The sequence below is a fragment of the Heterodontus francisci genome, unplaced genomic scaffold (genome assembly GCF_036365525.1).
Source record: "Heterodontus francisci isolate sHetFra1 unplaced genomic scaffold, sHetFra1.hap1 HAP1_SCAFFOLD_58, whole genome shotgun sequence".
Taxonomy (NCBI): Eukaryota; Metazoa; Chordata; class Chondrichthyes; order Heterodontiformes; family Heterodontidae; genus Heterodontus; species Heterodontus francisci.
Window position 1 is genome coordinate 8,151,856 of NW_027142006.1, and position 26,364 is coordinate 8,178,219.

The 26,364-nt window shown below is 43.3% G+C and overlaps 1 non-coding gene across 1 annotated transcript; it reads left to right on the plus strand.

Annotated features, from left to right (window-relative positions):
* The first annotated feature begins 20,794 nt into the window (after positions 1-20,794).
* trnar-ucu (transfer RNA arginine (anticodon UCU)) lies at positions 20,795-20,885 on the plus strand. The gene is given in 2 exon segments: positions 20,795-20,831; positions 20,850-20,885. It is a non-coding gene; the product is annotated as a tRNA-Arg (tRNA).
* The last annotated feature ends 5,479 nt before the right edge of the window (positions 20,886-26,364 follow it).

Consider the following 26,364-nt stretch of genomic DNA (forward strand, 5'->3'; position numbering starts at 1 on the left):
CCATCCCTAATTGCCTTGAGAAGGTAGTGCTGAGCTGCCTTCTTGAACCACTGCAGTCCATGTGCTGCTGTTATGAAGAGAGTTCCAGGATTTTGACCCAGCAACAGTGAAGGAACGGTGAGACAGTTACAATTCAGGATGGTGTGTGGCTTGGAGGGGAACTTGCAGGTTGTGGTGTTCCCATGCATCTGCTGCCCTTGTCCTTCTAGGTGATCAAGGTCGCGGGTTTGGAAGGTGCTGTCTCAGGAGCCTTGGCACATTGCTGCAGTGCATCTTGTGGATGGTACACACTGCTGCCACTATGTGCCAGTGATGGAGGGCATGAATGTTGTAAATGGGGTGCCAATCAAGCGGGCTGCTTTGTCCTGTTGAGCTTATTGAGTATTGTTGGAGCTGCACCCAGCCAGACAAGTGGAGAGTATTCCATCATACCCCTGACTAATGTACAGGCTTTGGGGAGTCAGGAGGTGAGTTACTTGCCGTAGGATTCCTAGTCTCTTGACCTGCTCTTGTAGCCATAATATTTATCTGGCTACTGCAGTTCAGTTTCTGCTCAATGGTAACCCCCAGGTTGTTGAGAGTGGGGGATTCAGCGATGGTAATGCCATTGAATGTCAAAGGGAGATGGTTAGATTCTCTCTTGTTTGGAATGGTCATTGTCTGGCAGTTGTGTGGTGAGAATCTTATACATCTTTATTGTCGGGTACTCTATTGTACTGTTGAGTGACTACACTTGAAAAGTCCTTCCTTCATTGGCTGTAAAATGGTTTGCAATGTCCTGTGGTCGTGAAATGCAAGTCTTGCTTTTTCCATTGTTATCAGTGTCATTGTGATCAAAAGATAGGATTCATGAGCACAAAGTTTAAATCAATTTTGATTAAAATAATGTGAAATCATCTGTATTTTTGCACTATACTTAATAATCTCCATCTTCCTATCCTTACAGAGTACAATGTCTTTGACCCTGAAATTGATTCCACAATCGCAGTCCCTCAGACAATTTCAGCTCAGTTCTGATGAAAGGTCACAGATCTGAAACGTTAACTCTGTCTCTCTCTCCACAGATGCTGCCAGACCTGCTGAGTATTTCCAGCATTTTCTGTTTTTATTTCAGATTTCCAGCATCTGCAGTATTTTGCTTCTGTGTTACTTTGAAAGTTAAAACTGACCCACCTGTCTACAATTCACACTGGGGTCTCCCACGAAATGATTCTGTATAATGTTGATGTAATGAATACAGACTCCGAGCACTGAGCATCCTGTGGGGAATTGGGGATATGAAAACCAGCAGACTCTGCAGGAATTTCCACTGGGAGCACAAATTCACAAAATCTACCTTTTATATATCGATTCATTTTGATTGTCCTTCTGGAAAATTATTTTGAAGCAATTTAAACATCAACCCACAGCTCCATGACTGGGTCAATTATGAGGTCATCCTCTGACAGGTCATGTGACAGCTGGAGCCACAAGACATGAGAACCAGATTTGTGACTGGATTAAAACCCGGAATCCTGTCATAATGGCTTTTCAAATAAAGCTGTTGCTGTTTGAAAACACAGCAGTTAAACTTTCTGCCTGACCATGAGGGGAGCTAGGGAGAAATTTACAAAACTAAATCCTTTTACAAAATAGTTCAAAAACAATTCACTGAAAATTCATGTGAGGATTCATATGCAGTAGAGAAACAAGCAGAATACAGAAAGTACAGAGGAGAGCTGAAAAAGGAAATGAGATCAGCAAGAGAATGCATGAGAAAAGATTAGCAGGTCACATAACTGGGAACACTGAAGTCTTTTACCAACATATGGACAGTCAATGAACGGGTGGGTCAATTAGGAGATCCTGTGGAGGCAGAGGGTGTGGCTGAGGTACTAATTAAGTACATTTCATCTGTCATCACAAAACAAACGGGTGCTGCAAATGTCACAGTAAAGGAGGAGGAAGTGGAGAATTTGGAGGGGATGAAAATAGATATAAAGAGGAGACAATTACAAGGTTAGCCGTGCTCACACCTGTCTACAGGTCACCCGGTCTGGATGGGCTGCATCCTGGGTTGCTGAGGGAAGTCAGGGTGGAAATAGCAGAGACTCGAACCACAATCTTTCAATCCTCCTTGAATATGGGAATGATGCCAGAGGACTGGAGGATGGAAGTAAGCTTGGGTAGTTCGATCTCAGTTTAACTTGACCATTTTTATCATGTATCCATTGTCATAACTAACAACGTTAAGAAAGCCATTTTATAATGAACACATGACCAAAGGAACCATTTTGTGTTCAGTACTAACGTTTATATCCTGTATAATTAATGAGTATCTACCCATCCTGAAACAGATGATTGTAAAAGTAATGAACCTTGATTGAGTTATAATTAATGAATCAATAAACATTTTAGAGAGAATGGGTTTTCATTTAAAGTTAGTTCAATCTAATTACTGTGAGTTTCTGTGTCTGTGTGGGAAAGGACAGTTTCAGCTAAATGTATTCAAACAATGGACCTTTCTCAGACCCCTGATAAAACCCATGGTATGGTACATCGTGACCTTCAAGAGTCTAGATTTAATGAACAGGAAACTTGTTTCAGATCAGATTGGGAGACAGTGTGAAACCACTCCATTGTGCTCATGTCTGAGATTCTGAGGACAGGTGACTGTTAGTGGAAGACATTGTTAAGAACTAATTAAATGTACCTAGCAACAGCTAGGACCAATTATTATTTTACATGGTGGTGTGATGGCCAGCCAGGGGTTAAAAGTAGGGATCTTGTAAGGTTTCAGTGTGCAGGAACACTAGAAGATATCAGGGGTAAAGACTCAGATCATCAACCAAGTTCTCCATCTGACGAGGGATCTAGACTGGACAAAGAGGACCGTGACACTCTGAGACCAAGCTCGACCAGTCCCCAGAGCTGTAAAGTTATATTCCACAAGTTTGTTTAGTATAATTTTACTTTCAATTATTAAGTACTATTTTACTCTCAATAAAAGTTCTGGACTTATTAATCAAGTATCCTGTTGCTTTAATTGGTTAAAGTCATGCCCAAAGTGATTGTCTGCAATAGACTTTCCAGAATTAAAAGATAAGTCTGCAAGGGTTGTCAATATTACAGCCCTGTTTAAAAAGAGAGATAAACCCAGGAACTACAGACCAATTAGTCTAATGTCGGTGGTGGGGAAACTTTTAGAGACAATTATCCAGGAGGAAATTAACTGTCACTTGGTAGAACATGGGCTAATAAATGACAGCCAGTACAGATTGGTTAACAGAAGATTGTGTCTGAAATAATTAATGAATTAATTTCTTTGATGAAGTTTCAGAGAGAGTTGACGAGGGTGGTGAGGTTGATGGTACGTGTCTGGACATCAAAATTGTTTTTGAAAAGATACCATAAACTAGACTTGGGGCAGCACAATGGCACAGTGGTTGGCACTGCAACCTCACAGCTCTCGCAACCCAGGTTCAGTTCTGGGTACTGCCTGTGCAGAGTTTGCAAGTTCTCCCTGTGACTGTGTGTGTTTCTGCTGGGTGATCCGGTTTCCTCCCACAAGCAAAGACTGCAGGTTGATAGGTAAATTGGCTGTTGTAAATTGCTCCTAGTGTAGGTAAGAGAACGGTGGGGATGTGGTAGGGAATGTGGGATTATGGTGTAGGATTACGATAAATGGGTGGTGGTTGGTCAGCACAGACTCAGTGGGCCGTAGGGACTGTTTCAGTTTTGCATCTCTCTATGACTTGTTAACAAAATTCAAGCAGATGGGATTAAAGGGGCAGTGGCAGTGTGGATACAAAATTGGCTGCAGGGTAAAAAGTAGGGTGAATGCTTGTTTTTCAGAATGGAGGGAGTAATACAGTAATGTCCTTGTTGTTGCAATATGTTCAATGTCAGACCCCGAGCTGTCCGAGGGATGGGGCAATTTGTGATGTTCCTCTGGTTGCAATATTTGCAGTGTCTGACCTTGATCTGCCACAGGGACGTGGCATTTATGAGGTCCCTGTGGGGTGCTGTTTGTTTGGTGTATCACACTGACCTGTCCCATAGAGCGGGAAGGTTGTGATGTCCTTGTGGGTTGCAATCTGTTCAGTGTCTGACTCTGATCTGTACCAGAGATGGGGCAGTGTGTGATATCCTTGTGCATGTCATACAGGCCCACTGGTGTGTGGTTCCATCCTGATGCCAAGAAACAGAGCCCCATCTCTGGGCAAAAAGTCTCACTTCTCAAGGCGTGTCTCGAGAAGACACAGTGGCGCAGTGGTTAGCACCGCAGCCTCACACCTCTAGTGACCCGCGTTCGATTCTGGTTACTGCTTGTGCAGAGTTTACAAGTTCTCCCTGTGACTGCGTGGGTTTCTGCCGGGTGCTCTGGTTTCCTCCCACAGCCAACGACTTGCAGGTTGATAGGTAAATTGGCCATTGTAAATTTCCCCTAGTGTAGGTAGGTGGTAGGGGAATTGAGGGGATGTGGTAGGAATATGGGATTAATGTAGGATTAGTATAAATGGGTGGTTGATGGTCGGCACAGACTCGGTGGGCTGGAAGGGCCTGTTTCAGTACTGTATCTCTAAATAAATAAATAAGAAGGCTGAGGCAGTAAACCTGGATAGTAAATCCGGAGTGGAGTCATGGAGGCAGTCACCTGTTACTTATCAGGCAGTTTTCCAGCAACTCCTACAGCAGAACTGGTAACAAACAGTACTGGTTTTTCCTTTCCTTTGGACAAGACGAGCAATGCTGAGAGGGGTTCCTGATGCTCAGGGTCTCCATACTGTTTGCCCAGGCCTGTGCCCTAGAGAGGACACTCCAGCTTCGTGGTTAAACATGAGCACAACCCGGGAATAAACAGTTACTGATTATAAGCTCTCATTCAATTGGTGTAGAGTATGAGCGCCAGGGGTTACTTCGGACAGTGGGAGAGCTCTTAGTGTCTCATTGGATAGCTACCATTCACTCCAAGCTGGGCAGCCCCCAGTCAGTTAGGTGCTGAGAAGCCACGACCTGCTTGCTTCAGTGGGTGCTTGGAGCTTAGAGAGTCATCTCTCAACAGGCGGTTCGATAATCTATGCACCAAGAAAAACAAACTCAACAAAGAAGACACCAGTCCTTCGCATCACAAGCTGGAATGTAAGGACCATGTGTCCTGGCCTTACCGACAACCTTCTGCAGGTTGATGACACACACAAGACAGTTGTGATCGACAAGGAACTCACAAGGCTCAATGTGGACATTGCTGTGCTGCAAGAAACTAGACTCGTTCAAAGTGGATCCCTCAAAGAGAAACACTACACCTTCTTCTGGCAGGGGAAAGCCCAAGAGGCAACTCGTGAGCATGGAGTGGGTTTCACAGTAAAATACACGCCACTTGAGATGAGTGAACCAGCCACAGTAGGCTCAGAGAGACTTCTTACTCTTCACTTGTCAACAAGTGTGGGCCCAGTTAATCTCATGTGCATCTATGTCCCGACACTCACCTCCACCCCAGATGTCAAGGATCAATTCTATGTGACACTTGACACTGCCATCAGTAGAATTCCCAGCACTGAGGGACTGTACCTTCTAGGAGACTTCAACACAAGCTTGGGTACTGACTACACAGCTTTGCCAATGTGCATAGGGCACCAGGGGATTGGCAAGATGAACGAAAATGGACAGATGTTGCTGGAGCTATGCTGTCACCATGGATTCTGTGTGATGAACAGCTACTTCCAGGTCAAGCTGTGCTACAAGGTGTCCTGGAGACATCCGAGATCATGCCATTGGCACCAGCTAGACCTTATCTTCACCAGACATAACACCCTCAGCAGTGTCCTCATCACTCGCAGCTATCACAGCGCTGACTGTGACACTGACCACTCCCTGGTGTGTAACAAGGTCAGGCTTCAGCCAAGGAAGCTTCATCCATCCATGATGAAAGCTCGTCTTCTGATCAACACTTGCCGAACCACTGATCCAGAAAGGACCCAGGAGTTCCTCAACATCCTCGATCAGGCTCTTTCAGACAACAATGCTCAAGGCCTCAGTGCAGTGTCAAAGTGAAATCATCTGCACACCACCATCTATATCTCTGCACTCACTGTGTATAGGAAAAGTGATGGGAGGAATGCTGACTGGTTTGAGGCTTATTGGACTGAAATGGAGTCAGTTACTGTAACTAAGAGGAGAGCCCTCATGAACTACAAACAAGTCCCCAGCAAACAACATCTAAATGCTCTCAGAGCTGCCAGAAACAAGTCTCTGCAGACTGCTCGGCACTGCACCAATCAATACTGGTTAAAATTCTGCTGATGAATCCGGGGTTGCTAGAGGGATGTATGAAGGAATTAAGAAAGCAATGGGCCCAGTAGTAACTAAATCAGCACCTTTTGAAGACAAAGAGAGGGGTGATCATCACTGAACCTAACAAGCAGATGGAAAGGTGAGTGGAGCATTATCTTGAACTCTACATAACGGAGAACATTGTCATTGAAGTAGCTCTCAGTGCCATTCCAGACTTCCCTGTCATGGAGGAACTGGACAGTGAGCCCTCCATAGTCGAGCACAACAAGGGCTCAAAACATGCGTGATGCAAACATTGTCACCTTGTACAAAATTAAGGGGGAACGCAGTGACTGCAGCAATTATCGGAGCCAGCTACTCAGTTCCACTCACCTGCTCGATCCCTTTCCTCCTGCAAGTTCCTTTGCTTCAGGTATCCATCCAATTTCCTTTTCAAATCATTGATTGTCTCTAGTTCCACCACACTCGTGGGTCAGGACATTACCACTCACAGCATAAAACAATTCCACCTCACCCAAGGATAGGAAATATTTATATCTTCTATATTTCGCTTATTCTCTATCTCTACGAGAATAGAATGGCAGTCAACATGAAAGAGAACCCAAAAATCTTCGAGCAGTATATAAATAATAAGCAGGTAGTAAGCGGTGAAGTGGGCCCCATTAGGGACAAAGATGGTAATATATACTTAGAGCTGCAGGGCAATGTTAATCTAGTTAATAAGTACCTTGTATCAATGATCACCAAGGAAGTGGAATTTGACAAAATATCAGGAGAAGTGGAGAGTGTAGAGGCAATGGAGAGGGTACAAATTGAGAGAGGGAGGTACTGAAAAGGCTGGTTATGCTTCAGGAAGATAAATTACCTGGTCCAGATGGCTTTCATCCCAGATTGCGAAAGGAAATGTGGATGCAGATAACAGAAAGGCTTGCTATAATCTTCCAATCTTCCCTGGATACGGGGGAGGTGTCAGAGGATTAAACAGTGGCAAATGTGACACCATTATTCAAGAAAGGGTGTAAGGACAGTCCGGCTAACTACAGGCCAGTTAGATTAACAGCAGTGGTGGGTAAGGTTTCAGAAAGAACAATCAGGGGAAAAATCAACAGTCACTTGTAGAGGTTTGAGTTAATTAAGGAGAGTGAGCATGGATTTATAAATGGGAGTTCATGCTTGACTAATCTAACTGCATTTTTTGATGAACTAACAGAGAAGGTTTATGAAGGGCATGCAGTGGATGTTGTTTATATGGATTTTAAGAAACGACACATAAAAGGGTGATTAACAACATTGAGGTTCATGGAATAGGAGGGTCAGTGTCCAATTGGAAAGAACATTGGCTTAAGGAAAGAAAACAGCAAGTCGTAATAAATGATTCATTCTCAGACTGGAAGGTTGTCGACAGTGCTGTTCCCCAAGGGTCACTGCTGGAACCACTGCTTTTTACTTGCGACAGATAAATGACTTGGATCTTGGAATATAGAGTAGAATCTCAAAAAATGCCGATAACACCAAACTTGGAGAAGTGGCAAACAGTGAGGCTGAAATGAACCACCTGCAACAAGACAGTGATAGGCTAGCAGAATGGGCAGACAGGTGCAAATGGATTTTAATAGTGACTGGTGTGAGGTGATGCATTTTAGCAGAAGGAATAGGGAGAGGCAATATATACTTAATGGCACAGTTCTAAAGAGTGTGCTGGAATAGAGGGACCTGTTCACTGAACAATGAACAACGTGAACAATTACTTCTTGTTGTGTGCTCTCAGATTTGTCACCTTCACTGTACTGGAGTGAGGTGACATCTACTGGCAGGAAGCAAGAACTGCAATCAAGCTGCAGAAATTCCATCGTCTGTCAGGGTGAAAGAAACATTGCAATGTGAGGAAATAGTCAATGGGTTTGATTGGGTTGATGGAGACATGATTCCACTTGTGGTGGAGTCCAAAGCAAAGGCCAGAAATATAAAATTGTCATTATTAAAAGATATGAGGAATTCATGATAAATGTATTTAGGTAGTGAGTGGGTGGAATCTAGATAAAATAGAAAGTGAGATTGGGTGGACAGAAGCAGTGTGAAAGTATGGCTCAAACAAAAGGTAAACGCCCTGAAAGGTGAACTCTGTTTCTCTCTCCACAGATGCTGCCAGAGTTTCTGAACATTTCCAACACTTTCTGTTTTTATTTCAGAATTTGCAAGATGTTGCTTTGCTCTGAAAAAAAAATGGATGGTCGGCTTTGGCTGCCAGTGAAATTCCACAGGAGCTAAAAGGAAGCTCTGATATCAGTGGCATGTTGATCTAGGGGTATGATCCTTGCTTATGGTGAGTGATTAATTAATGTGTGAGAGATCCTGGGTTCAAATCCTGGACAAGCCCTTCTTCTTTGGCATTTTTAGTTTAAGGTCATTGATTGGTTTCAGCCTTGCAGAAGGCGGAATTGATTTCCATATGGAGCCTGCTTGAGGACCAGAGAGCTGGATTCAAAGAGCTTGATTAACTAAATGTACAGATAGCCAAGTGGGAATATAAAGTTGTTGCAGTAATTGTGGCCTGACTCCAAAAACAACAGGACTGGGTTCTGGACTGGAATGGAATGGAATTCTTCAGTGTTTCTGCTGTTTGGCTTGCATTGACTCATCGATTTTCTTGTTTTTCACTTTGTCGATGCCTTTGAATAATTGTGGATCCTTCTTCAGATTGTCTTCTTTCACCAGGTAGTTCTGACCTCTGATGATGATGATCGTAATGAGCTTCAACTCACTGATAGTTTTGGAACTGAACAGATTTCCTTTGCTTGAGTCTACAACATGGAACTCAGTCTGACATGTGGACCCATGGGAGGATTTGAATGCCACTCCTGCGTTGAAGAATACAGTTGCATTCATCCAATAAGAGACCGAGTAGAAGTGACAGTTCAGTCAGTCAAACATTAAACTTTTAATTTCAGGGTGGTGAGTTTGAGTGCCATTTTGTTTTTCCCTTTTTTAAGGCTTCATTAGCAGAGAGTACAAGGAGTGTTTGAAATGAAATTCAGCAAAAGTATGAGAAAGTCTCACTTTGATTCGGGACTCATCTCTCTGCAGCATCTCGCTGTGAAAGATTGAACTTCATCTCATTTCATTCCCAGCTCGGGGTCAGTGCGGCTCAGTGGGACTTCTGGCTGTCTCCTGCTTCACAATCCATCAGTGCTGAGAAAGCAATGGGGAATATTATTCACGGCTCTGTAACCTGAGGACACCGATTTAAGGTGAATGGCAAAAGAACCAAAGGCAACATGAGGAAAAACTTCTTTTGCACAGCGAGTGGTTAAGATCTGATGTGCACTGCTTGAGAGTGTGATGGAGGCTGATTCAACCATAGCTTTCCAAATGGCATAAGATAATTATCTGAAGTGGAAAAATTGCATGTTTTCATGGAATACATGAGTCTGTGGCATGAGCTGAGTTGCTCGTGCATAGAAGCAGTACAAGCACAATGAGCTGAATGGCTTCCTTTTGTTCTGTAACTATTCTATGATCTATGATTCTTTTCAGAGTGAAATCAACACTCACATACAAGAAACTGACAGGTACACTGTAAACTTCTCATTACCAGACAAGAAATTGACAGATACAGTGTGAAACCCACAGTCACTTTGCAGCAGTTGGCAGGTAACGTGTAAAAATCTTTCTTTCATATCCCAACTGCAAGGTACAAAGGAAATTAGGTACAAACCCAGGCTCACACTTCAAAGACTGAGAGATACAAAGCAAAACACATATTCACTTACAAGTGCAGAGACGAAGACACACTCAGAGGAGGTGCAGATTAAAGACACATGCATGCAACAGAAACTGATAGGGATAGAATCGAACCCTTTCTCACTTCTCAGAAACTGATATATATAGACAAAAGCTGATGCTCACATACAAGTTGTTGAAAGATATGTGGTGAAACTCACAGAGCAATAGCAGAAACAAACAAGTACTGAATAATACCCACAGTCACAGACCAAAAACTGAAATATACTGAGTTAAACACCACTTTCTCACACCAGAAACTCATGGCTACAAAGTGAAGCTGACTCTATCCTCCCAGGCACTGACAGGAGCAAAAGAAAAAACTCACGACGATTCCAGGTCATGAAATGTACGTAATAAAACCTTTCAGCTGAAAGAATAGCATTAATGACAGGTGTGATACCCAGAATGCTCAGCGGCCTAGAATCCGCCCTATCTGTGACAGGACCGGGGCTCGCAGGCGCGGTAGAGAGCTTTGTCAGCAGCAAGAGCTGCGGGTTCGGTGTTGGAGCACGATATTCACAAAGTGCGAGAAGACTTTGCGGGCTCACACAGCTGGAGCAGGGCCTCAGGGCCACAATAAGATGGAACAATCCCATCTGTATCCCTGTGGATGGCGGTGGTGAAGCTTTTCCCGGTGAGGCTTCCCGAAACGGCGTCGAAAAATGGATAAGAATTGGGGACTGGTTCGGGAGCGTTTTTTTATTCGTTCGTGGGATGTGGGCGTCGCTGGCTCGATCTCAGCTCGAGTAATGTGTCCAGTTCTGGGCACCAGGCTTCAGAAAAGACATCAAAGCTTCTGAGACAGTTCAGAGGAGATTTACTAGAATGATACCAGAGATGAGGGGTGTCAGTTCTCTGGACAGGCTGGTGAAGCTGGGATTGTTCTCCTCAGAGTAGAGAATGTTAAGGGAAGATTTAATAGAGGTGTTCAGAATCATGAAGGATTTTCATAGGGTAGAGAGGGAGAAACTGTTTCCACTGTCCTGGGGGTCAGTAACCAGAGGACACAGATTTAAAATAATTGGCCAAAAATGTCAAGGGGAGGTGAGGAGAGATCTTTTTACGAAGTAACTGATTCGGATTTGGAATGAATTGTCTGACAGGGTGGTGGAAACAGATTCAATTATAACTTTCATAAAGGAATTGGACAAATATTTCAAAGTGAAATTCTCCAGGATTATGGGGAAATAGGCAGGGGGTTGGACTAATTGGATCTTTTTGTCAGGGAGTCAGCAGAGACACAATGGGGCCGAATGGCCTCCTTCTGTGCTGTATGATTCGATGAACATAAGAACGAGGAGCCGGAGTCGGCAAGTCAGCCAATCGAGCCTGCTCTGCCATTCAATACAATCATGGCTGATCTCATCACGGCAGTTCTTGTTTCTTGCCAGTAGATGTCACTTCACTCCAATGCAGTGAAGTTTACAAATCTGAGAGAGACACAACAGGAAATAATTGTTCACATTATAGTGAATGTGTGGGATTTAGAAATACTAGGAGTGGAGACGAGTTATTACTTGTCTGCTCGATCCCCATAGCCCTGTAAAATTATTTCCTTCAAGTGCCCATTCAAATTCCTTTTGTAATCCTCGATTGTCTCCATTTCCACCGCCCCCGTGGGCAGCGAGTTACAGATCATCACCAATCAGTGTAAGAAAGTTCTTGCGCACATTCCCCCTGTACCTCCAGTCCAAAACCTTCAATCTGTGTCCCCTAGTCCTTGTACCAATAGTTAACGGGAACAATGTTTCCTTGCCAACTTATTTAAAACTGTCATAGCCGAAAACACATCTATCAATTCTCCCCTCACTCTCCTTTGATGCAGGTAGAACAACCCTAGCTTTTCCAACCTAACCTTGTAACTAAAATCCTCCATCCCTGGATCCATTCTGGTGAATTTCCTCTGCATCCTCTCAAGGACGCTCACATTCTTTCTTAAGTGTGGTAAGCAAAACTGGAAGCAACACGCCAACTGGGGCCTAACCAGAGCTTTATAATGGTTCATCATAACTTCCCTGCTTTGTACTCAATGCCTCTTTTTTTCAAGCCCAAGATCCCATATGCTTTGCTAACCACTCTCGCAATATGACTTGCCACCTTCAAAGATTGATGCACATGAACCCCAAGTCCCTCTATTCCAACACACACTTTAGAACTGTGCCATTAAGTAAATATTGCCACTCCCTATTCCTTATGCCAAAATACATCACCTCACACTTGTCACTATTAAATTCCATCTGCCACCTGTCTGCCCATTCTGCTAGCCTATCATTGTCCTGTTGCAGGCAGTTCATATCATCCTCACTGTTTGCCACTCCTCCAAGTTTGTTGTCATCGGGATATTTTGAGATTCTACTCAATATTCCAAGATCCAAGTCATTTATCTTTAGCAAAAAAAGCAGTGGTTCCAGCACTGACCCTTGGGAAACACCACTGTCGACTATCCTCCAGTCTGACAAAGAATCATTTCATAAGACTCGCTGTTTTCTGTCCTTAAACCAATTTTCTATCCAATTTGACACTGACCCTCCTATACCACGAACCTCAATTTTGTTAACCGCCCTTTTATGTGGTACCTTGTCAAACGCTTCCTTAAAATCCATATAAACAACATCCACTGCATTCCCTTCATCAAGCTGCTCTGTTAGTTCATCAAAAAATGCAGTTAGATTAGTCAAGCATGAACTCCCATTTATAAATCCATGCTCACTCTCCTTAATTAACTCAAACCTCTCCAAGTGACTGTTGATTTTTTACCCTGATTATTCTTTCTAAAACCTTACCCACCGCTGCTGTTAATCTACCTAGCCTGTAGTTAGCCGGACTGTCCTTACACCCTTTCTTGAATATGGGCGTCGCATTTGCCACTGTTTACTCCTGGCACCTCCCCCGTATCCAGGGAAGATTGGAAGATTATGGCAAACTCTTCCATTATCTGCATCCGCATTTCCTTTCGCAACCTGGGATGCCAGCCATCCAGACCAGGTGATTTATCTACCTTAAGCACAGCCAGCCTTTTTAGTACCACCCTCTCTCAATTTGTACCCTCTCCATTGACTCTACTGTCTTCACTTCGACTGATATTTTGTCAAATTCCACTTCCTTAGTGATCACTGATGCAAAGTACTCATTAAGTAGATTAACATTGCCCTGCACCTCTAAGCTTATATTATCCTTTTTGTTCCTAATAGGCCCGACTCAACCTCTTACTACTCACTTATCATTTACATGCTGCTCGAAGATTTTTGGGTTTCCTTTCATGTTGACTGTCAGTCTATTCTCATAGAAATAGAGAATAAGCAAATATAGAAGATATACGTATTTCCCATCCTTGATGAGGTGGATTTTTTTATGTTGTGGGTAGTAATGTCTTGGCCCACGAGTGTGGTGGAAGCAGAGACAATCAATGATTTGAAAAGGAAATTAGATGGATACTTGAAGGAAAGAAACTTGCAGGAGGAAAGGGACCGAGCTGGTGAGTGGAACTGACTAGATTGCTCCGGGGAGAGCCAGCATGGACGTGATAGACCAAACGACCACCTTCTGTGCTGTAAATGACTCTGTGTTGTTTCTCAAATTCAATCCACTGGTGCTTGGTAAATAATTTCAAAGTAAATTGTGCAACCGGAAAATCAGAACCAAGGCAAGGGAAGCATAAGGAAGCAAAATTGCTGAAACCCGGGATTGAACCAAGGACTTTTAATTTTTCAGTCTAACGCTCTCCCAACTGAGCTAGTTCAGCCCTACGTTAGCAGTGGCTTGGTGTCCTTGTTTTGGAAGAAAATACATACATTCAAGTTTTCCAAAAAATTAAAGAACACAACATGTGAGTAATATTCCCCATTGCTTTCTCAGTACTGATGGATTGTGAAGCGGGAGACAGCCAGAAGTGCCACTGAGCCGCACAGACCCCGAGCTGAGAATGAAATGAGATCAAATTCAATCTTTCATAGTGAGATGCTGCTGAGAGGTAAGAGTCCTGAATCAAAGCGAGACTTGCTCATTTCAAACACTCCCTGTACTCTCTGCTCATGAAGCCTTAAAAAAGGGAAAAACGGAATGACACTCAAACTCACAACCCTGCCATTAAAAGTCTCATATTCGACTGACAGAACTGTCACTTCTACTCGGTCTCTTATTGGATGGATGCAACTCCAATGCAGGGGTGGCATTCAAATCCTCCCATGGGTCCACATGTCAGACTGAGTTCCATGTTGTCGACTCAAGCAAAGGAAATCTGCTCACTTCCATAACTATCAGCAAATTGAAGCTGATTACAATCAACATCATCAGAGGTCAGAACTACCTGGTGAAAGAAGACACTCTGAAGAAGGATCCACAATTAATCAAAGGCATCGACAAAGTGAAAAACAAGAAAATCGATGAGTCAATGCAAGCCAAACAACAGAAACACTGAAGAATTCCATTCCATTCCAGTCCAGAACCCAGTCCTGTTGTTTTTGGAGTCAGGTCACAATCACAGCAACAACTTTATGTTCTCACTTGGCTATCTGTACATTTCGTTAATTACAATTTTGTCGACAAGCTCTTTGAATCCAGTTGGCTGGTCCTCAAGCCAGCTCCGCATGGAAGTCAATTCCACCTTCTGCAAGGCTGAAACCAATAGATAACCTTAATCTAAAAATGCCAGCAGACCAGGGCTCGTCTGGGACTTGAACTCGGGATCTCTCGCATGTTAATTAACCATGCTCCCAAAGCAAGAATCATACCCCTAGACCAACGAGCCACTGACAGGTTAGGCTTTATTAGCTGCTGTGGAATTTCACTGGAACCCCCCAGCCAATCATCCATTTTTTTTCAGATCAAAGCAACATCCTGCAAATGCTGAAATAAAATCAGAAAGTGCTGGAAATGTTCAGCAGCTCTGGCAGCATCTGTGCTGTGAGAAACACAGTTAACGTTTCAGGGCACTCACCTTTTGTTTCAGCCATCCTTTCAGACTGCTTCTGTCCATCCAATCTCACTTTCTATTCTATCCACATTCTAACCATTCACTACGTTACTACATTTTTCATGAATTCCTCATTTCTTTTATTAATGACAATTTTGTATTTCTGGCCTTTGCTTCAGACACCACCACAAGTGGAATCATGTCTCCATCTACCCAATCAAACCACTTCGCTGCATCCTCACATTGCAATGTTTCTTTAACCCTGACAGACTGTGGAGTTTCTGCTGCTTAATTGCAGTTCTTGCTTCCCGCCAGTAGATGTCACCTCACTCCAATACAGTGAAGTTTCCAAAACTGAGTGAGACACAACAGGAAATAATTGTTCACATTATAGTGAATGTGTGGGATTTAGAAATACTAGGAGTGGAGACGAGTTATTTTTGCATTCTGCTGTTACATCTTTTATAATGGACTCCAGCATTTTCCCCACGACTGATGTCAGGCTAACCAGTACATAATTCGCTGTTTTCTTTCTGCCTCTTTTTTTAAATAGTGGAGTTACATTAACTACCGTCCAATCCATTGGAACTGTTCCAGAGTCGATAGAATTTTGAAAAAAGACCAGAAATGCATCTGCTATTTCAAGGGCCACTTCCTTAAGTACTCTGGGATGTAGATTATCAGGCCCTGGGGATTTATCGGCCTTCAATCCCATCAATTTCCCAAACATTCCCTGCTAATACTGATTTCATACAGTTCCTCCTTCTCACTAGACCCTATGTTTCCCAACATTTCTGGGAGATAATTTGTATCCTCCTTTGTGAAGACAGATCCAAAGTATGTATTTAATTGGTCTGCCATTTCTTTGTTCCCCATTATAAATTCCCCCGTTTCTGACTGTAAGGGGCCCACATTTGTCTTCACTAATCTTTTTCTCTACACATATCTATAGAAGCTTTTACAGTCAGTTTTTATGTTCTCTGCTAGCTTACTCTCATACTCTATTTCCCCCTTCTTAATCAATCCTTTTGTCCTCCTCTGCTAAATTCCAAACTGCTCACAATCTTCAGGTTTGCTGCTTGTTCTGGCCATTTTATATTTCTCCTCCTTGGATCTAATACTTTCCTTAATTTCTTTTGTATGCCACAGTTGAGCCACCCTTCCTGTTTTACTTTTGCACAGACAGGAATGAACAATTGTTGTAATTCATCCATGCGCTCTTTAAATGCTAGCCATTGCCTATCCACTGTCAACCCTTTAAGTAACGTTCCCCAATCTATCATAGCCAACTCCCGCCTCATACCTTCATAGTTTTCTTTGTTTAGATTCAGGACCCGAGTCTCGGAATCAACTCTCTCACTCTCCATCTTAATGAAGAATGTTATCATATTATGGGCGCACTTCCCCAAGGGACCCCACACAACAAGATTGTTAACTAATCCTTTCTCATTACACAATACCCAGTCCAGGATGGCCTGTTCTCCAGAGGTGTTTTACACCTCTATCAATTCTCCACTCAATCTCCTTTGAGAAAGGCAGAATAATCCTAGCTTTTCCAACCTAACCTTGTTCCTAAAATCCCCCAACCCTGGATCCATTCTGGTAAATCGCCTCTGCGTCCTCTCAAGGACCCTCACATTCTTTCTAAAGTCTGCTGAGCAGAACTGGAAGCAACACTCCAATTGGGGCCTAACCAGAGTTTTATAATGGTTCAGCATAACTTCCCTGCTTTTGTACTCAATGCCTCTACTTATAAAGCCCAAGATCCCATATGCTTTGCGAACCACTTTCGCAATATGACTTGCCTCCTTCAAAGATTGATGCACATGAACCCCAAGTCCCTCTATTCCAGCACACTCTTTAGAACTGTGCCATTAAGTATATATTGCCTCTCCCTATTCCTTATGCCAAAATACATCACCTCACACTTGTCACTATTAAATTCCATCTGCCACCTGTCTGCCCATTCTGCTAGCCTATCACTGTCCTGTTGCAGGCAGTTCATATCATCTTCACTGTTTGCCGCTCCTCCAGGTTTGGTGTCATCGGCATATTTTGAGATTCTACTCTGTATTCCAAGATCCAAGTCACTTACCTTGAGCAAAAAAAGCAGTGGTTCTCGCACTGACCCTTGGGGAACACCACTGTCGACTATCCTCCAGTCTGACAAAGAACCATTTAATAAGACTCGCTGTTTTCTGTCCTTAAACCAATTTTCTATCCAATTGGACACTGACCCTCCTATACCACGAACCTCAATTTTGTTAACCGCCCTTTTATGTGGTACCTTGTCAAACGCTTCCTTAAAATCCATATAAACAACATCCACTGCATTCCCTTCATCAAGCTGCTCTGTTAGTTCATCAAAAAATGCAGTTAGATTAGTCAAGCATGAACTCCCATTTATAAATCCATGCTCACTCTCCTTAATTAACTCGAACCTCTCCAAGTGACTGTTGATTTTTTACCCTGATTATTCTTTCTAAAACCTTACCCACCGCTGCTGTTAATCTAACTAGCCTGTAGTTACCCGGACTGTCCTTACACCCTTTCTTGAATAAGGGTGTCGCATTTGACACTGTTTAATCCTCTGGCACCTCCCCCGTATCCAGGGAAGATTGGAAGATTATAGCAAGCCCTTCCGTTATCTGCATCCGCATTTCCTTTCGCAACCTGGGATGTGAGCCATCCGGACCAGGTGATCTATCTTCCCTAAGCACAGCCAGCCTTTTTAGTACCTCCCTCTCCTAATTTGTACTCTCTCCATTGCCTCTGCTCTCTTCACTTCGACAGATATTTTGTCAAATTCCACTTCCTTAGTGATCACTGATACAAAGTACTCATTAAGTAGATTAACATTGCCCTGCACCTCTAAGCTTATATTATCCTTTTTGTCCCTAATAGCCCCGACTCAACCTCTGACTACCCACTTATCATTTAAATGCTGCTCGAAGATTTTTGGGTTTCCTTTCATGTTGACTGCCAGTCTATTCTCATAGAAATAGAAAATAAGCAAATATAGAAGATGTAAGTATTTCCCATCCTTGATGAGGTGGAATTTTTTATGTTGTGGGTGGTAATGTCTTGGCCCACGAGTGTGGTGGAAGCAGAGACAATCAATGATTTGAAAAGGAAATTGGATGGATACTTGAAGGAAAGAAACTTGCAGGAGGAAAGGGATCGAGCTGGTGAGTGGGCCTGACTAGATTGCTCCGGGGAGAGCCAGCATGGACGTGATCGGCCAAATGAACACCTTCCATGTTGTAAATGACTCTGTGTTGTTTCTCAAATTCAATCCACTGGTGCTTGGTAAATAATCTCAAAGTGAATTGTGCAACTGGAAAATCAGAACCAAGGCAAGGGACGCATAAGGAAGCGAAATTGCTGAAACCCGGGATTGAACCAGGAACCATTGCATCTTCATTCTAACGCTCTCCCAACTGAGCTATTCCAGCCCGACATTAGCAGTAGCGTGGTGTCCTTGTTTTGGAAGAAAATACATACATTCAAGTTTTCCAAAAAATTAAAGAACACAACATGTGAGTAATATTCCCCATTGCTTTCTCAGTACTGATGGATTGTGAAGCGGAAGACAGCCAGAAGTGCCACTGAGCCGCACAGACTCCGAGCTGAGAATGAAATGAGATCAAATTCAATCTTTCATAGTGAGATGCTGCTGAGAGGGAAGAGTCCTGAATCAAAGCGAGACTTGCTCATTTCAAACACTCCCTGTACTCTCTGCTCATGAAGCCTTACAAAAGGGAAAAACAGAATGGCACTCAAACTCACAACCCTGCCATTAAAAGTCTCATATTCGACTGACAGAACTGTCACTTCTACTCGGTCTCTTATTGGATGGATGCAACTCCAACGCAGGGATGGCATTCAAATCCTCCCATGGGTCCACATGTCAGACTGAGTTCCATGTTGTAGACTCAAGCAAAGGAAATCTGCTCACTTCCAAAACTATCAGCGAATTGAAGCTGATTACAATCAACATCATCAGAGGTCAGAAATACCTGGTGAAAGAAGACACCCTGAAGAAGGATCCACAATTATTCAAAGGCATCGACAAAGTGAAAAACAAGAAAGTCGATGAGTCAATGCAAGCCAAACAACAGAAACACTGAAGAATTCCATTCCATTCCAGTCCAGTTGTTTTTGGAGTCAGGTCACAATTACAGCAATAACGGGTCCTTCTCAGGATGGCAGGCTGTTACTATTGGGGTACTGCAAGGATCAGTGTTGGAGCCACAGCTGTTAACAACCTATATAAATGATTTGGATGTGGGAATTAAATGTAATATTTCCAAGTTTGCAGATGACACAAAGCTCGGTGAAGTGTGAGTTGTGAGGAGGATGCAGAGAGGCTTCCAGGGGACCTGGAGAGGCTAAGTGAATGGGCAAGAATATGGAATATAATGTGAATAAGTGTGAAGTTATTCACTTTGGTAGAATAAACAGAAAGACAGAGTATTTCTTAAATGGTGAGAGGTTGGGAAGTGTCGATGTCCAAAGGGACCTGGGTGTCCTTGTTCCTGAGATACCAAAAGCTCTTGTGCAGGTGCAGCAATCAATTAGGAAGGCAAATGGTATGTTGTACCAACACGAGGGGTCATGAGTACAGGAGTAAAGATGTCTTGCTGCAATTGTATAGAGCCTTGGTGAATCCGCACTGGAGTATTGTGTACAGTTTAGTCTCATCTTATGAAGGATACACTTGCCATAGAGGGGGTGAAACAGAGGGTCAACAGACTAATCTTTTTTTTGCATTTATTTCATTTCATCTCAGTTTGTTCAGTTTGCTTACCTACTGTTTTTTTTCAGGTTTGTACTTCCTGCTGTTCAATATTCAGTCCATTAACACCTAATCTGTACTAATGCTTTGTCTTTCAACACACCATTAACATATTGTTTGCCTTTGCTGCATGACCTTTTGGTCAGCTATGTGGCCTTGTCCAATCTACACCTTCTCCTTTGTTATCTCCTGCCCCACCCCCACCCCACTTGCTTGTAACCTGTGACTTTTCTAATATATGTCAGTTCCGAAGATGGGTCACTGACCTGAAACGTTAACTCTGCTTCTCTTTTCACAGATGCTGCCAGACCTGCTGAGTGGTTCCAGCATTTCTTGTTTTTATGTCACCAGACTAATCCCTGGGATGGTGGGATTGTCTTCTGAGGAAACTGGGCCTGTATTCCTTAAAGTTTCGAAGAATGAGAGGTGATCTGATTGAAACTGACAAAATTCTTACAGGGCGTGACAGTGTGGATGTAGACAGGATGTTTGCCCTGGTTGGTGAGTCTAAAACCAAAGGACATCGTCTCAGAATAAGGAGTAGGCCATTTAAAACTGAGATGGGTGGCATTTCTTCACTCAGACGGTGGTGAATCATTGGAATACTGTGCCCCAGAGGGCTGTGGCAGCTCCATCATTGAGCATGTTCAAGACAGAAATTGATAGAAATCTTGATACTCATGACATCAAGGGATATGGGGATAGCATGGGAAAGGGGCTTTGAGGTAGGTGATCAGCCATGATCGAATTGAATGACAGAGCAGGTTCGACGGGCTGAATAGCTTACTCCTATGTTCCTCTGTTCCTAAGAGAGTTGGCGCCAGCGCGCAGCCCTGCTTTACCCCACTGCTGATCTTGAAAGCGTCTGATGTTGCTCCATTGTAACTGATGGAACTGTGCATGTTCTCGTGGAAAGAAGAGATGATGCCCAAGAGGTCAGGAGGGCAGCCGATGTTCCATTGCAGTTTGAAGAGGCCGTCTCTGCTGACAATATCAAAGGCCTTAGTGATGTTAATAGAAGTGCGTGAGGCTCTGTGGCGCAATGGATAGCGTGTTGGACTTCTAAATAATAATTAAGATGATATTCAAAGGTTGTGGGTTCAAGTCCCACCAGAGTCAGATTTTGGACCAGAAACAGAGGAGCACAACGGAACAACAAATGAAGAAATGTGCCAAAAGCACAGACTCGGAGACAGAGCGAGAGAGAGGAGCAGAGCAGGGGAAAAAAAAATCGAGGAGTGACGTCACAATGGAGAGTGAGAGCAGGGAAACAGAGAGCCGCTGCGGTGAGGATCCAGGATTTGGTTCTTTCTTCGGTGCAGTGGAAGGAGCTGTTTGGTGAGGATCTGGTAAGCTGTGACATCACAGGCAAGCAGGTAGTTGATTGGTTTGGAAGAACCGACCTGCTTGATGCGTATCTGGTAAGTGATTAAGATCCATTTTAGTCCTAACATTTAAAATAGTAAACAAACTAGTGGTAAGTTTATTAAAATATGCAATAAAATGAATAATTGAATAAAATATTTAAGTAGTAAATTGAAACACGTTGAGGATGACAGGACAGGTGATGTGTCACAGCTGCAGCATGTGGGAGTTCCTGGATGCCAGTGTGATCCAGGGCAAACACGTCTGCAGTAAGTGTTTGCGGCTCAAAGAGGGAGAAAAAAGGAATGTAGTGGTAGTAGGGGACAGTATAATAAGGTGGATTGACTCTGTTCTCTGCAGCAAAAGCAAGAGTCCAGACGGCTGTGTTGCCTGCCGGTGCCAGGATTCAGGACATCTGCTCAGGGCTGGAGCGAAACATACAATGGGAGGGGGAGGATCCAGTCGTCGTGGTCCATGTCGGTACCAAAGACATAGGCAGGACAAGGATAGAGGTTCTGCAAAGTCAGTCTGAGGAACTAGGCACCAAATTAAGAAGCAGAACCTCAAAGTTAATCATCTCTGGATTATTACCTGAGCCATGTGCAAATTGGCATAGGACAAATAAGATTAGAGAAAGTAATGTGCGGCTGAAAGACTGGTGTGGTAGTAGTGGGTTCTGGTTTCTGGGGCATTGGCACCAGTACTGGGGAAAGAGGTGGCTGTACCGTTGGGACGGTCTCCACCTGAACCGTGCTGGTGCCGGTGTTCTAGCGAGCCACATAACGAGGGACGTAGAGACGGTTTTAAACTGAATAGTGGGGGCAAGGGATCAAATTTGGGAAGATATGGTGAATCAAGGAGGAGAGACAGGGCGAGAGAGAAAGGTATAAATATGGGAAATGATAAACAGACTGTGACAGGAAGGGGCAGAATGTACAAATCTAAGAGTAAATCGACAGATAAGGCCAGAGGTGACAAAAATAATAAAACGACAAAACTAAATGCTCTGTATCTGAATGCATGGAGCATTTGAAACAAAACAGATGAACTGGGAGCACAAATAGAATAAATAAGTACGATCTGATAGTCATTACAGAGACATGGCTGCAGGGCGACACAGATTTCGATGAGAATATTGGAGGTGACATGGCATTTTGGAAGGACAGGAAGCTAGGAAAAGGTGGCGGGGTAGCTCTGTTAATTAATAATGGTATTAGCGTAATCGAGAGGGATGACCTGAGTTCTGGAGATCAGGATGCAGAATCAGTTTGAGTACAAATGAGAAATCATAAAGGCAAGAAGTCACTTGTGGGAGTGGTGTACAGGCCACCTAACATTCACCACACTGTCGGATGGGATATAAAGGAAGAAATAATGGCAGCTTGTCAGAAAGGTACTGTGATAATTATGGGGGATTTTAATCTACATATAGAGTGGAAAATTCAGATGGGCAGAGGTAGCCTAGATGAGGAATACATAGAATGTTTTGGGGATAATTTCTTGGAACAATACATTCTGGAGCCAACCAGAGAGCAGGCTATACTAGACCTGGCATTGTGCAACGAGATAGGATTAATTAATGACCTCATAGTTAAGGTGCCCCGAGGTAGTCGCGATTATAATATGATTGAATTTTACATTCAGTTTGAGGGAGAGGAGAGTGGGTCCCAGACTAGTATTTTAAATTTAAATAAGGGCAATTATAAGGTCATGAAAGCAGAGCTAGCTAAAGTGAACTGGCAAATTAGGTTAAGGGATAAGTCAATAGAGATGCAGTGGCAGACATTTAAGGGGATATTTCAGAATACACAGAATAGATACATTTCAACGAGAAAGAAAAGTTCCAAAGGTGGGACTCACCATCCATGGTTCAAGAAAACAGTTAAAGATACTATCAAACTTAAAGAAAAAGCCTATAATTGTGCAAAGGTGGGAGGCAGGTCAGAAGATTGGACAGAATATTAAAAAAACAGCAAAGAATGACTAAAAGATTGATAAGGAAGGTAAAATTAGAGTATGAGAGAAAGCTCGCAAGAAATTTCAAGACAACTAGTAAGAGTTTCGATAGATATTTTAAAAAGAAAAGAGTTAACAAAGCGACTGTTGGTCCAATAGAAAGTGTGTCTGGGGAATTAATAATGGATAATTAAGAGATGGCAGATGAATTGAACAGATACTTTGCATCGGTCTTCACTATTGAGTATACAAATAACATCCCAGTATTAGCCGTATATCAGGAAATTGAAGGGATGGAGGAACTCAAGAAAATTACAATCACCAGGGAAGTGGTACGAAACAAATTGTTGGAGCTGCGGGTTGACAAGTCGCCAGGTCCTGAATTGGCTAGTGAGATAGTTGATGCGCTGGTTTTAATATTCCAAAATTCCCTAGATTCGAGAAGGTTCCGTTAGATTGGAAAAGAGTGAATGTAACTCATTTATTCAAAAAGGGAGGGAGACAGAAAGCAGGAAACGACAGGCCAGTTAGCTTAACATTTGTCTGAGGGAAAATGTTTGGAGCTATTACAGAGGATGTTATAGCAGGGCATTTAGAAAAAATTAAGGTAATCAGGCAGAGTCAAAATGTTTTTTTGAAAGGGAAATCATGTTTAACCAATTTATTGGAGTTCTTTGAGGGAGTTACATGTGCTGTGGATAAAGGGGAACCAGTGGATGTATTGTATTTTGATTTCCAGAAGGATAAGGTGCCATATCAAAGGTTATTGCAGAAAATAAAAGCTCATGGTGTCGGGGGTAACATATTGGCATGGATAGAAGATTGGCTAGCTGACAGGAAACAGAGAGTCAGCATAAATGGGTCATTTTCTGGTTGGCAAGAAGTAACGAGTGGTGTGCCACAGGGATCTGTGCTGGGGCCTCAACTTTTTACAATTTATATAAATGACTTAGATGAAGGGACCGAAGGTATTGTTGCTAAATTTGCTGATCACAAAGATAGGTAGGAAAGTAGGTTGTGAAGAGGACATAAGGGGGCTACAAAGGGATATAGATAGGTTAAGTGATGGGGCAAAGACCTGGCAAATGGAGTATAATGTGGGAAAGTCGGAAATTGTCCACTATGGCAGGAAGAATAAAAAAGCATATTATCTAAATGGTGAGAGATTGCAGAGCTCTGAGATGCAGAGGGATCTGGGTGTCCGAGGGCATGAATTGCAAAAGGTTAGTATGCAGTTCCAGCACGTAATTAGGAAAGCTAATCGAATGTTATCATTTATCACCATGGGAATTGAATACAATAGTAGGGAGGTTATGCTTCACCTATCCAGGACATTGGTGAGACCTCTTCTGCAGTACTGAGTACTGCACTGGTCTCCTTATTTGCGGAAGGATGTAAATGCATTGGAGGTAGTACAGAGAAAGTTTACGAGACTAATACATGGAATGGGTGGGCTGTCTTACGAGGAAAGATTGGACAAGCTAGGCTTGTCTCCGCCAGAGTTTAGAAGAGAAAGAGGCGACATGATTTGTTATTTAATTTATTAATTAACAAATTAGCTATCCTCCAGTCTTCCGGTACCTCACCCGTGGCTAACGATGATACAAAAATCTCTGCCAGCGCCCCAGCAATCTCCTCCCTTGCTTCCCATAGCATCCTAGGATACATCTGATCAGGCCCTGGGGATTTATCCACCTTAATGCGCTTCAAAACCTCCAACACCTCCTCCTTTGTAATGTTGATATGCTGCAGGATATCGCTGTTCCCTCCCTTGAACTCACTAGCTTCCATGACCTTCTCCACGGTAAATACAGACGAGAAATATTCATTTAAGACCTCGCCCATTTCGCGTGGCTTCACACATAGATTGCCACACTGATCCTTAAGGGGACCTACACTCTCCCGAGCTACCCTTTTACTCTTAATACACTTATAGAATCTTTTAGGATTCTCCTTTATCTTATCTGCCAGGGAAATCTCATGGCCCCTTTTCGCCCTCCTAATTTCCTTCTTAAGTATACTCCTATATCCCCTATACTTCTCGAGGGACACGCTCAATCCCAGCTGCCTATACCTGACGTATGCCTCCTTCTTTGTCCTGACCAGACCCTCAATATCCCTCGTCAACCAAGGTTCCCTAAACTTGCCAGCCTTGCCCTTCCATCTAACAGGAACATGCTGGACCTGAACTCTTCCTATCTCACTTTTAAAAGCCTCCCACTTGCCAGACGTCCCTTTACCTGTAAACAGCCTCTCCCATTCAACTTTTGAGAGTTCCTGTCTGATGCCATGGAAATTAGCCTTCCCCCAATTTAGGACTTCAACCTGAGGACCAGTCCTATTCTTTTTCATAACTATCTTGAAGCTAATAGAGTTATGGTCACTGGTCCCAAAGTGCTCCCCGACTGCCATATCAACCACCTGCCCATCCTCATTTCCTAACAGGAGATCGAGTGTAGCCCCTTCTCCAGTCAGGCCATCCACGTACTGCTTCAGAAAATTATCCTGGACTCACTTAACAAATTCTTCCCCATCTGATCCCTTAGCACTAAGGCAGTCCCAGTCAATATTAGGGAAGTTAAAATCACCTACTATTACAACCCTATAATTCCTATACCTATCTGTGATTTCCCTACATATATGCTCCTCCACTTCCCTCTGACTATTGGGGGGCCTATAGTATAATCCCATCAAAGGGATCACCCTTTTATTATTTCTATGTTCTACCAGTATGGCCTCACTGGACATTCACCCCGGGATATCCTCTCTAAGTACTGCCGTGATGTCCTCCCTAATCAATAGTGCAACTCCCCCTCCTCTCTTACCTCCACCTCTGTCACGCCGGAAGGATCAGTACCGCGGAACATTGAGCTGCCAGTCCTGCCCATCCCTCAACCACGTTTCCGTAATAGCTACAATACCACAATCCCATGTACCGATCCATGCTCTGAGTTCATCTGCCTTACCTGTAAGGATACTTGCATTAAAGTAAATGCAGTTTAGCCCACCAGACCTTCCACGCCCCCTGTCCTGCCCCTGCCTGGCCTGCCTACTGGACTTGCTTGCTTTAACCTCTCCATTTGCCTCAACTATCTCATCGGAGAGACTACTACTTTGGGTCCCACCCCCGCTGCAAGACTAGTTTAAACCCTCCAGTGTATTACTATAAAATCTCCCTGCTAGGATATTGGTCCCCTTCCAGTTCAGATGCAACCCGTCCCTCTTGTACAGGTCACCTCTGCACCAGAAGAGATCCCAATGATCTAAGTACCTGAAG